We start from the raw sequence: 14,740 nt of genomic DNA, 5'->3' as shown, positions 1-14,740 counted from the left end.
TATATTAAAATACATATTATTCACCTTTCTTCTGATCTGACCTTTGGTAAGGAGAACTGATCTGTCTTGCTCCACATTGCTCTTAACTCATCTCACTTCGGTAACCTACGTGTGAAACAATCACACGCTAAGTCTATGACTTAGTGGGGTAATAAACATAAAATATAAACTATAGCTTGTAATCACGTATGAACAATTACTACTATCACTCGTACCCTTATTCATGTAACAAATCCCTATAACACACATGCAATATATCATTACATATAAGAACATATACACACATATATTCATCACTCATCATTTTCATCATTAGCCTTATTTCAGTATCAATATTATTATCGTTTATATCACTTAATACATATCCTCTTATACCTAACATTTTAACCAACATTTGACTCATTTAATCATACAATCCACATATTATCATATAAATCATATAATACCATTCATAGCACAAAAGCATACAAGTCACATGTAATATATTTGTTGTTATTTCTTTATTAGCCCATGTACACAGGTGAGAACTATATATATATGAGTCTATAGAGGTTGTGCACTAATGTTGTCACCACAGCTCGTATAAATGCATCGAAGTGCCACGTATAATTGCACCGTTGTGCAGCGTAGAAATGCACCAAAGTACCATATAAGGTTGTCCCTAAGGACTACGTAGAAAATTCCTTAAGAATAATATACATATGCCATGGATCAAGTATGTGTCTCAAAAGACCTCACACATGTTCCAAAGAATACATATATGTCCCGAAGGACCGCGTAGACCCTCGACTCTTGGCATGCCAACTATACCCTAGCTCTTATGACACATAACATGGGTATCACCATTTATGTTATTTCACATTTTCACATAAACACGTAGTTCACTTTCACATAGCACGTAGATTATGTCACATAAGTTGAATCACATATACGTATAAACACGTAAATCACTTTCACATATCACGTAGCTAATATCTACTTTTCATATTATTTCACATTTCTTGTCACATTGCTTATATCTTATTTTTATGTCTTATCATATATATATATATATATCATTTTTCCTATACTTGTATTCACATCATTTATATTCTCCTTCTTATAATCTCATATGTCCTGATTAATAGCTTATATCCATATATGTATAAAATAACTTATATCATATCATATAGCTTATACCTCATTCTATGATATTCACCTAGATCATATCACCTCTGTCATACTCATAAACATATATCCCATCTATTATTTCATTTATATACTAATATAATCTATTTACCTAATTCAATTCATATAATACCTATAACTTTCTAATATGACTACGTAGATTTCCTTCATACAACCCATATATCATAATTTTATTTAAGCATATGTATCTTTCCTATCTAACTCATCTTATATGTTCCTATTATCTCTTATGTTCAAGTCTCCTAATTGATCTACTATTCTCATATCATCATATAGGTCAATATTATCTATCTTGTTTCAATTCTCATTCAATGATATAATTCTATTTTACTATTTCACATAAATGTTCATACCACTATTCACTTACCCAACTCACATTCTTATTGTTTATATAACATTTACACTTGATTACTTCATTCCTATCATTTCTTCTAAACTGGCTTTTTACCATATTCCCATATTATTACCTAATTGATCCCATATCATGTATTCACGTAATCTTATATTCCATTTCTATATATCTCAAAGATCTTATCACATAACTTCTTTTTTATATTCATATAATTTCTTATCATATCATATAGTTTACATCATCATAACATAGCATATATTCACATCAACCATGAAATACATATACAATAACATGTCAACACATACCATAACATATAACTCAGACACTCATAATAAACACATGTTCATATTCATGCTTCATGCACAATACTATAAAAAATTGACTTGTCGCAAGTCTTATTTCCCATTAAACATCATATATAAAATAATACGCACTCACCTTGGCCTCACTAAGTTCCAATCCATTTTTATAATTTCCTCTATTGCGATCGAATCATAACATGATAATCATTCCGGGACTTGTTCGTGCTCGATATCTATATAATCATACATTGATACATATTAGTATCCAATTGATATACACTAATCCATCATTTCTTATACCAAAAGAAAAGTATAATTTTATTTCCCTTGAAGTATATCAATGCACTACCCATGCAACAATAGACAAATCTCCTTCGATGTTTTCATTTTAAGGGGGTGCGTTGATGCACTCCTTATGCATAGATGCACTAATTGCATTCGATGTTTCCATTTTAATGGGTCCATCGATGCACTTCATGTGCATCGATACACATTGAACAATTCTGGAAATGTACCCTTGATGCATCGGTGCACATTGAATGTGCATCGATGCATATAGCTCAGAATTCATTTTTAAGCCTGAAAATCTACTCAAATCAACTCAAATTCTTCATCTTTCATCCCCTTTCATGTTCTCAACTCATATACACAAGCTTAAACCAATTTATATCCATATAAACCATCTTTAACTTCAAAATTCAATTCCTCATATGTAACTCAAGAATTAAACCAAATTTGCAATATGTTTTAATTCTAATTCTATGGCTTCTAACTTCTTAATTAGACCATTGACAAGTCAAATTTAACTTCCAACTCTAGTTATGAACTTTATTTCAAGATTTCACCTAAGAACCTCAAATCTTTAATCCCTCCTAACTCCATCATACTTTGATTTTAAGATAACTTAAGCTTTCCTTAAGCTTAGTTATCATCTAATAATCAAAACCCAACCTTAAAATCAACAATTAATCCATAAACAAATAAACTCACCTTTGAGCTTGGAGATACGGGAGGAGGAAAAAGAAGAAAGAAAACTTTGGATAATTCTCTCATTTCCCACGTGGTTCATTTTCTTATAAAATGAATATAAAAATCTTACTTGTCAATTTACCATTTACCCTTTAATTCATTCAATAATACTAAATAACCTTCATATATTCTAATAAATCATTTAACTATTCAATTACTACTTTAATCACCAATTTCTGAAACTTTACAATTTGGTCACTAACCCGGTATTAAGGATGTTACAAATCTCCCATCCTTAAAGAAAATTCGTCTCGAATTTCACTAAACAAATCAATAAGAACATATCTTCTATTGTTCATGTTACCTCCTTCTTAATCTTTCATTCCTTTATTTCTTCAACTATTTTTCCTTATACATTTATCTACTATCATGATCATATAAATAGTAACTAGTAACTTTAATCCCTTTCTGTCTTTCTCTCCTTCCATTATGCATTTTATTTGACATTTCTACGATTCATATAATATCACTAATCATGTAGACAATAACATCCATTTCATCATTAACCTCATAAATCCTCTTTAATTATCTATAATAATAACCAATCATTTTCCAACATCATTTGACGAGAACAAACATTAGATCTTCTTTAAATATAATTAACATACACTTTTAAAGAATCTTTTCACAATCACCTTGCACACTTTCTTACTTCTATATCAAAATTGTCATCACTTCCATATAACCTTTATCGTATCTGATCCTTTAAACTCATCCCTTTCATTTTTTTCCATTATTTGTTTATTATTATACCCAAATCATATCTTTCCTTTCATGTTCCATACTCTTGTCTTATCCTATACTCATCTCTATGTACCAATCTTCATGGCATCCTCATAACTTTGATAACCCATTTACTTATACAAAACTTCATTCTTTATCATTTCTTATACTGGTATTTTCATTCCTTAAGGTTCCATGCAAATACTTATTTCTTTCTAATCATAGTTATCTGATCAGAATAATAACTATTTAGTTTCACATCATAATTGATTAACTCAACTCTATCTTTTCCTCAAATTTATAACTCTATCACCTTTACTCTGACAGCTAGTCAATAACATCTGTCCAATCTAGGGCATAAGCCCTAGTCAACCAATCATATACATTCTTTCCAATTGAAATTATCTCAAGATTAGTTTATTTAACTTATCAATTTCACCTCTATTCTCATACATCCTGTAATTTCCGTGCTCAAGTCACATTCTGACTTCATTTGTCTATAATCTGATCATCGAAACTCTTCTTATCAATCCTCAACTTTACTCAAATATGCAAATCCTTACTTTATTTTCCTTTACTATACCACATTATTATGATCAAAATATACAATTGTATCCAGATCCATTTCATATTTGGTTATCATATCCTGACAATATCTTATAATCTTATAATTCCAGTACATTTTATCACGTACTCTGGTTAGCCAACGCTAACCCTTTCCGTCTTAACTGCAAACCCTTATCATATAAACACTCTTGCGTATACACAATACTATCCCTTCGTTTGAATTCATAAGCTGACTTTATACATTTTTACGCTTGTCACTGATACACTTATTCTTGAACTCTTCTACCAATTCTCACTGCATCATTTGATCTTTTAACGCTCTTATGGTGACACTTGTTCACCTTATTTATCTTATCCACGAAATAATAAAACTTCTCCCTATCACTTTTCGATTAGCAAGACAATATACTCCTTACACTTATATCAGAAATTATTGACTTGTGTTGGCATGTACACATTTTAAATCTCATTTAACTTCGGTTTAAGCCTAGAATCGGCTAAACATTAGCTCTGATAACATTAATATAACACCCCCAACCCGTATCCGACCCGATCCGAGTCTGAAGTGTTACATTGATTTTCAAAACCTTTACTTGTATAAAATAGTGAGTAATTTAAAATTTATTACTACATATAACTTATTCAAAACCTTTACCGAACTATTCAGGGCTTATACAATATATTATTTTGAATAAATATCAACTAAAACTTTATATATTAAAATACATATTATTCACATTTCTTCTGATCTGACCTTTGGTAAGGAGAACTGATCTGTCTTGCTCCACATTGCTCTTAACTCATCTCACTTCGGTAACCTACGTGTAAAACAATCACACGCTAAGTCTATGACTTAGTGAGGTAATAAACATAAAATATAAACTATAGCTTGTAATCACGCATGAACAATTACTACTATCACTCATACCCTTATTCATGTAACAAATCCCTATAACACATATGCAATATATCATTACATATAAGAACATATACACACATATATTCATCACTCATCATTTTCATCATTAGCCTTATTTCATTATCAATATTATTATCGTTAATATCACTTAATACATATCCTCTTATAACTAGCATTTTAACCAACATTTGACTCATTTAATCATACAATCCACATATTATCATATAAATCATATAATACCATTCATAGCACAAAAGCATACAAGTCACATGTAATATATTTGTTGTTATTTCTTTATTAGCCCATGTACACATGAGAGAACTATAGATATGTGAGTCTATAGAGGTTGTACACTAATGTTGTCACCACAGCTCGCATAAATGCATCGAAGTGCCACGTAGAATTGCATCGTAGTACCGCGTAGAAATACACCGAAGTGCCATATAAGGTTGTCCCTAAGGACCACGTAGAAAATTCCTTAAGAATCATATACCTATGCCAGGGATCAAGTATGTGTCTCAAAAGACCTCACACATGTTCCAAAGAATACATATATGTCCCGAAGGACCGCGTAGACCCTCGACTCTTGTCATGCCAACTATACCCTAGCTCTCATGACACATAACATGGGCATCATCATTTATGTCATTTCACATTTTCACATAAACACGTAGTTCACTTTCACATAGCACGTAGATTATGTCACATCAGTTGAATCACATATACGCATAAACACGTAAATCACTTTCACATATCACGTAGCTCATATCCACTTTTCATACTATTTCACATTTCTTGTCACATTGCTTATATCTTATTTTTATGTCTTATCATATATATATATATATATAGATATTCACATGTTCATATAATCCATCATTTCATCATCTAAATGTGTTTTCATGTAATTCATCTTCCTAAATATATATATATATATATATATATATATATATATATATATATATATGTATATATATATATCATTTTTCCTATACTTGTATTCACATCATTTATATTCTCCTTCTCATAATCTCATATGTCCTGATTAATAGCTTATCATATATGTAAAATAACTTATATCATATCATATAGCTTATACCTCATTCTATGATTCACCTAGATCATATCACTTCTGTCATACTCATAAACATATATCACTTCTATTATTTCATTTATATACTATAATCTATTTACCTAATTCAATTCATAGTACCTATAACTTTCTAATATGACTACGTAGATTTCCATCATACAACCCATATATCATAATTTTATTTAAGCATATGTATCTTTCCCATCTATCTCATCTTTTGTGTTCCTATTATCACTTATGTTCAAGTCTCCTATTTGATCTACTATTCTCATATCATCATAGGTCAATATTATCTATCTTGTTTCAATTCTCATTCAATGATATAATTCTATTTTACTATTTCACATAAATGTTCATACTACTATTCACTTACCCAACTCACATTCTTATTGTTTATATAACATTTACACTTGATTACTTCATTCCTATCATTTTTTCTAAACTGGCTTTTTACCATATTCCCATATTATTACCTAATTGATCTCATATCATGTATTCGCGTAATCTTATATTCCATTTATATATATATCAAAGATCTTATCACATAACTTCTCTTTTATATTCATATAATTTCTTATCATATCATATAGTTTATATCATCATAACATAGCATATATTCACATCAACAATGAAATACATATACAATAACATGTCAACATATACCATAACATATAAATCAGACACTCATAACAAACACATGTTCATGTTCATGCTTCATGCACAATACTATAGAAAATAGACTTGTCGCAAGTCTTATTTCCCATTAAACATCATATATAAAATAATGCGCACTCACCTTGGTCTCACTAAGTTCCAATCCATTTTTATAATTTCCTCTCTTGCGATCGAATCATAACTTGATAATCGTTCCAGAACTTGTTCGTGCTCGATATCTATATAATCATACATTGATACATATTAGTATCCAATTGATATACACTAATCCATCATTTCTTAGACCAAAAGAAAAGTATAATTCTATTTCCCTTGAAGTGCATCGATGCACTACCCATGCATCGATACACAAATCACCTTCGATGTTTTCATTTTTAAGGGGGTGCATCGATGCACTCTTTATGCATCGATGCACTAATTGTATTCGATGTTTTCATTTTTAATGGGTGTATCGATGCACTTCCTGTGCATCGATACACATTGAAAAATTCTGGAAATTTACCCTTGATGCATCGGTGCACATCGATGCACATAGCCCGGAATTCATTTTTAAGCCCGAAAATCTACTCAAATCAACTCAAATGCTTAATATTTTTCATGTTCTCAACTCATATACACATGCTTAAACCAATTTATATCCATATAAACCATCTTTAACTTCAAAATTCTATTCCTCATATGTAACTCAAGAATTAAACCAAATTTGCAATATGTTTTAATTTCAATTCTATGGCTTCTAACTTCTTAATTAGACACTTGACAAGTCAAATTTAACTTTCAACTCTAGTTATGAACTCTATTTCAAGATTTCACCTAAGAACCTCAAATCTTTAATCCCTCAAAACTCCATCATACTTTGATTTTAAGATAACTTAAGCTTTCCTTAAGCTTAGTTATCATCTAAAAATCAAAACCCAACCTTAAAATCAACAATTAATCCATAAACAAAGAAACTCACCTTTGAGCTTGGAGATACGGGAAGAGGAAGAAAAAGAAAGAAAACTCTGGATAATTCTCTCATTTCCCACGTGGTTTCTTTTCTTATAAAAGGAATATAAAAATCTTACTTGTCAATTTACCATTTTACCCTTTAATTCATTCAATAATTACTAAATAACCTTCATCATATTTTCACTAAATCATTGAACTATTCAATTATCCTACTTTAATCACCAATTTTTGAAACTTTACAATTTGGTCACTAAACCGATATTGAGAATGTTACATCAGCTCCGCAAGAAATACGTTCTACAGCTCCGCAAGAAATACGTTATACAGTTCATGTATATAATCTCAAGACTAGCGAGGATAGAGATGACCCAGAGATAATAGCAGGTATCTTCTAATTGTATGACAAGAATGTGTTTGTATTGATTGTTTCGGGGTCTATATATTCTTATATTTGTAGCAAGTTAGTGAAAGAATTGAATATTTCGTTAGAATCTAGTAGCTGTGAGGTAATAGTGACTAATATGTTAGGACGCAGTGCTCGAGTTAATATGGTGTGTCGAGGGTGTCCCATACGGATTCAGGGAATTGAATTCCCTCCTAATATGATGGAATTACCTTTTGACGAATTCAAGGTGATACTGGGAATGACTGGTTATATCGTTACATGACAATGTTGATTGTAGACTGAAAAGAGTAACGTTGAGAAGTTCAGAAGGTATAGAAGTTATTGTATTTAGTGAAGGATGGAGCCCATTGGCTAATGTAATATCAGTGATGTCGGCAAAGAAGTTATTGCTACAGGGATGTCAAGGGTTTATTGCAAGGGTGCTGGATATGAGAGCAAAAGAGAAGGGAATTGAAGAAATTCATATAGTCAGAGAGTTTTCTGACGTTTTTCCTGCAGAGTTACCGGGTTTGCCTCCAGACAGAGAAGTTGAATTTCAGAATGAAGTCATGCCGGGAACTGTACCTATTGCCATGTCACCATACAGAATGGCCCCAAAAGAATTACAAGAATTAAAGATTCAATTACAAGAATTATTGGACAAAGGGTTTATCAGACCAAGTGTCTCATCATGGAGAGCTCTAGTTTTATTTGTTAAAAAGAAGGATAGATCCATGCGTCTTTGCATTGATTATAAGCAACTTAATAAAGTGACCATCAAGAACAAGTATCCACTCCCCGAATTGAAGATTTATTGATCAGTTAAAGGGAGCTTCAGTGTTTTCATAAATTGATTTACGTTATGGTTATCATCAATTGAAGATTCAAGACAAGGATATTCCAAAGACAACATTCAGAACGAGATATGGTCATTATGAGTTTACTGTAATGCCGTTTGAAGTTACAAATGCACCAGCTGCTTTCATGGATCTCATGAACCGAATATTTCAACCCTATTTGGATCGATTCATTGTGGTATTCATTGACGATATTTTAGTGTATTCGAAGTCAGAAGAAGAGCATAGTTCGCATTTGAAGATCGATTTACAGACTTTGAGAGAAAAGAAGCTTTATGCCAAACTCTCCAAATGTGAATTCTGGTTGAAGAAAGTGACGTTCCTTGGATATGTGATTATTGCGGAAGGAATTCGAGTGGATCCCCAAAATATTAAAGCCATTTTAGAGTGGGAAGTTTCAAAGAATGTGTCAGAAGTCTGGAGTTTTCTGGGGTTAGTTGATTATTACCGAAGGTTTGTTAAAAAAATTTCGATAATAGCAATACCCCTAACCAAGTTATTGAGGAAAGAAGTAAAATTTGCTTGGACTTCGGAGTGCCATGAGAGTTTTGAAAAGCTAAAGAGGATTTTAACAGAAGCTCCAGTATTGATTCAACCCGAATCTAGCAAGAATTATGTAGTGTACAGTGATGCGTCTCATAACGAGTTGGGATGCTTGTTAATGAAAAAGGCAAAGTGGTGGCCTATGCTTCGAGGCAATTAAAACCGCACGAGAAGAATTATCCAACGCATGATCTGAAGATAGCTGCGGTAGTGTTCGCTCTTAAGATCTGGCGTCACTACTTGAATGGTGAACAATTCTATTTGTATACAGATCATAAGAATTTGAAATATTTGATGACCCAAAAGGAGTTAAATTTAAGACAAAAAAGATGGGTGGTGTTCTTAAAGGATTATGATGTAATGATTGATTTTCATCCGGGGAAAGCAAATATGGTAGTGGATGCTTAAGACGAAACACGTTTGCAGCCTTACGAGCTTTGGATGCCATACTATTGTTAAGAGGAGACGGTGATATATGTGCAGAATTGACTCTCAAGTCATCATGTCTAGATCGAATTAAAGAATTGCAATCTGGAGATGAAAAGTGTTTAAAGAAGTTACAACAGATAAGGGATGGAGAGGTTATCGATTATGAAATGAAAACTGATGGGATCCTATATTATCAATGGAGGCTGGTGATCCAAATGATGATGATTTGAAGAAAGACTTATTAACGGAAGCTCATTGTAGTCTATTAACTATGCATCCAGGAGGAAACAAAATGTATATGGATCTCAAAAGTCGATAATGGTGGCCTGTAATGAAGAGAGACATTACGGAATTCGTATCCAAATCTTTGACGTGTCAGCAAGTCAAAGCTGAACATCAGGTTCCGTCAGGATTATTACAACCAATGTCTATTCCTCAGTGGAAATGGGAGAATGTAACAATGGATTTGTAATGGGGTTACCTTTGACTCCGAATAAAAGAGATTTCATCTGGGTGATTGTAGATAGATTGACTAAGTCAGCCCATTTTATTCCGGTGCGAGTTGACTTTAACATGGACAAGTATGCAGAGTTGTACATCAGGGAGATTATACATCTATATAGAGTATCTGTTTCTATTGTTTCGGATCGAGATCCTATATTTACTTCACGGTTTTGGAAATCATTACATAAAGCGTTGGGGACCCGGTTGAATTTTAGTATAGCGTTTCATCCTCAAATCGATGTGCAATCAGAGAGAACAATCCAAATTTTGGAATATATGTTGAGAGCTTGTGTTATCCAGTTTAAAGGATCATGGGAAAGGTACTTGCCACTTGCTAAATTCGTGTACAACAATAGTTATCAATCAAGCATCAAAATGGCTCCCTATGAAGCTCTTTCTGGAAGAAGATGTCGTACGCCCCTAAATTGGTTCGATATTAAAGATAAATAAATTATTGGTCCTGAGTTGATCCAGTAAGTGGAAGAAAAGGTCTAAGTAATTCAAAGTAATCTTAAAGCAGCAGCTGATAGACAGAAATCATACGCAGATTTAAAGAGAAAATAGATAGAATATCAAGTTGGAGATAAAGTGTTTCTCAAAGTGTCTCTATGGAAGAAAGTTTTGAGGTTTGGACGTAAGGGAAAACTTAGACCTAGATTCATCGGACCGTATGAGATCGTAAAGAGAGTTGGAGCAGTGGCATATCAGCTAGCGTTGCCACTTGAAATGGAGAAAATTCACAATGTCTTTCATGTCTCAATGCTTCGGAAATATTGATCTGATACTTCCCACATTGTGACTCCAGAGAGATCGAGATTCAACCGGATTTGACTTATGAAGAGGAACCGGTTAAAATCTTAGCTCACGAAATTAAGCAATTAAGAAACAAGACTATTCCATTAGTTAAAGTTTTGTGGAGAAATCACAAGGTAGAAGAAGCGACGTTGGAATGTGAAGAGGACATGAAGATTCAGTACCCCCATCTCTTCGCGTAATGAAAATTCGAGGATGAATTTTCTTAAGGGGGAGAGATTTGTAACATCCCAAAATACGAGTTAGTGACTAAATTGTAAAACTTCAGAATTTGGTGACTAAAGTAGAATAATTGAATAGTATTGTATTTTGGTATAGGATTAATTTGCAAGGAAGAAAGAATAGAAGGACAAAATGGTTATTTGCAAGGAAAATAATTATTTGGTTATATATATAGGGAGGCTACGTGTATGTGAGGAATCAAATATCCAAGCTTCCAGACAACTCTACTCCTCCTTTCTTCTTTGTGCGTATTAGCCAAGGCAAAGGTAAGAATTCTTATTAGTTGATATTTAAGTTTGGTTTTGCTCATGATATGCTAATTAAGCTTAAGGAAAACTTAATTTGCTTTAAAACAACAAGATGAAGGATGTAGGAAGAATTAAAGATTAAGAGTTCTTGAATGAAATTTCGAAATAAAGCTCATAATAAGAATTGAGAGTTGAATTTGACTTGCCACCAACTTAATTAAGAAATATGAAGTGTTAGAATCAGATATAGAACATGTGGGAATTTGAGTGAAATTCTTAAATACTATGGGGAGAAATGGATTTTGAAGGTTATGAGATATTGAATGAGTATTAATTAGTTTAAATAGGTGCATGAGAGTTAAGAATATAAAAAGGGGTGGTATATGAAGAGTTGAGAGGACCAGGAAGGGATTTTCGTGCTCAAAGTGTCATTTCTGGGTTGTGTGCATCGATACACTTTCAATGTGTATCGATGCACTCTCAAATAAATGAACATCAAATGCAATTAGTGCATCGATGCATAAGGAGTGAATCGATGCACCTGTTTAAAATACAAATATCGAATGGGAATTATATACCGATGCATAGATAGTGCATCGATGCACCCGTCAAGGGATGCATCGATACATGGTGTAGTGCATTGATGCATACCTTCATTAAAAGATAAAAAATAGCTTTCTTTTTAGCCTAAGGAGTGATAGTTTAGAATATATCAATTAGTATACTGATATGTATCAATGTACTACTATGTAGATTTAGAACGTAATCTTGTTCCGGAACAATCGAAGGATTAGAATCGAGTCAAAACAAGGCTAAGGTGAGTGCATATCCTAGATGAAATGGAATTGAGATAAGACTTGCGATAAGTCTATCTCTTATCATTGAATTTATGATTCCATATTCATGTACATACATATATATATATGTTAATGTTATAGTGATTCCATGCATTCTTCATTTATGATTAACATGAAATTATATGAATGAATGTTATTATCAGAGAATTCTTCCAGGTATGTGAAATAATGGAAATGATCAGATGAAGTGACTTATGTGGTTATACGGACAGTGATGAAAGAGATGAAATGATAAATGTATTTATAATTAAGCCCATGTTATTTCATATGAGAGTTGTAGGTATAATTGGCATGCCAAGAGTCGAGGGATTGTCAGTGGTCCTTCGGGACATAGTGGTCCTTTGAGACAAATATTAAGTGCCCCTTGAGGGAATTATATGAGATGTGGTGATAGCATAGTGCACAACCTCTATGTACTCGCATACCTTTGTTCTCAATAATGTACATGGGCAATACAAAGATAAATTAAAGTGAAATTAGCATGAGAATGTATGTGTTATGTGTTATGTGTACATGATATCATCATATATATTATAGTGAAATAGATGCATCCAAATAAAGTTGTCATGATCATATGGAAAGAATGCATGTTCATGAATGCATTGTTATATTTACATGTTTATTTATTGTCTCACTAAGTCCATGACTTAGTGTGTAAGTGATTTACACGTAGGTACCAAGAATCGGGAAGAACAGAATTAGGAGTAGCAAGAACAGCAGCACTGCCAGAAGATCAGATCATGAGTAACTGATAAAGTATGTATTTTGTTGTATATATTGTTGGCATGTAAGAAAAGTGTCAGTTATGAATGCTCTGATCAATTTTGGTTGTTTTGGTCATTTCATGTAAATAAACCGCTTCTATGCTAATGAAAGTTTTAAATTTTCCTTGAATTTGGTCAAGAGTCAAAGTTTGAAAAGTCAATGTGACACCTCATACTCGTATTCGGTTCGGATATGGGTTGGGGATGTTACATAAACATAGTATTATCCCTTTTGTCTCAAATTCATAAACTCTATCTCCATATCTCTTATACACTTGTCACTGATGCATCTATTCTTGAACTCTTATATAAATATTCACCACATCCTTGGATCTTTTTAATGTTCTTATGGTGACACTTGTCCACCATATTCTATCTTATGCGCATAATAACAAAACTACTTCATATCACTTTTCTAATTCACAACAGTTAAGACCTTCTATCACTATTCTGATACGATTTCAACTTTCTGAAATCAATCTTTGATCTTATGAGGTACTTCCTGAGATGTCTGCTCTCCATCCTGCCTGGCCAGGGTAAGTGAATTGCTACTACCATCAGGTTCACCTTTCGCTTTCTTTGAAATTCTCATAATCAAATTTCTACTATATTAAACTAATCTTATTCTATTAGTAAGACAACATACTCCTTACATTATCATATCAGAATTTTTTCACTCTGTGTTGGCATGTACACATTTTATGACACTTTGGACTTTGGTTTATGCCGAGAATCGGCTAAACCTTAGCTCTGATACCATTAAATGTAACACCCTCAACCCGTATCCGATCCGGATTCGAATCCTAGGTGTAACATTGACTTGTCAAAACATTTTCCTTTACAGGTGGATAAAAATCCAACTCATTATTCGATAAAATGAATATTTTATCATTAATTGACATAAATGGGTTTTACAAAACATATCAGAGCTTATACTATTCAAATCTTTATACTGCATGTCAACTACATTCTATAAAACAAAATGCATATATTTAATATATTCCTAATCCGATATTCTTAAGGAAGATGCTGACCTGCCTTGCTCCTCTTAGTTTCTCTTCTCTCTTCTATAACCTACGTGTGAAACAATCACACACTAAGTCTATGACTTAGTGAGGCTTATAAAACATATATATAAACTAAACTTCTAACAATGCATATGAATAATTAATGTTATTATAACATACATCTTCATGTACACTTCATAAAATGAATACATACATACACAAACCTTATAATATCACATATGAGTCTTACTATTTCATATTCTTATAATCATTTACTTTACACTATTTAGCTTATATCACATTCTATTATCT

Source organism: Hibiscus syriacus, unplaced genomic scaffold (assembly GCF_006381635.1).
Source record: "Hibiscus syriacus cultivar Baekdansim isolate YM2019G1 unplaced genomic scaffold, ASM638163v2 tig00110317_pilon, whole genome shotgun sequence".
NCBI classification, from domain to species: Eukaryota; Viridiplantae; Streptophyta; class Magnoliopsida; order Malvales; family Malvaceae; genus Hibiscus; species Hibiscus syriacus.
The sequence above is the reverse complement of the archived record's forward strand: the minus strand, read 5'-3'. Positions refer to the sequence as shown.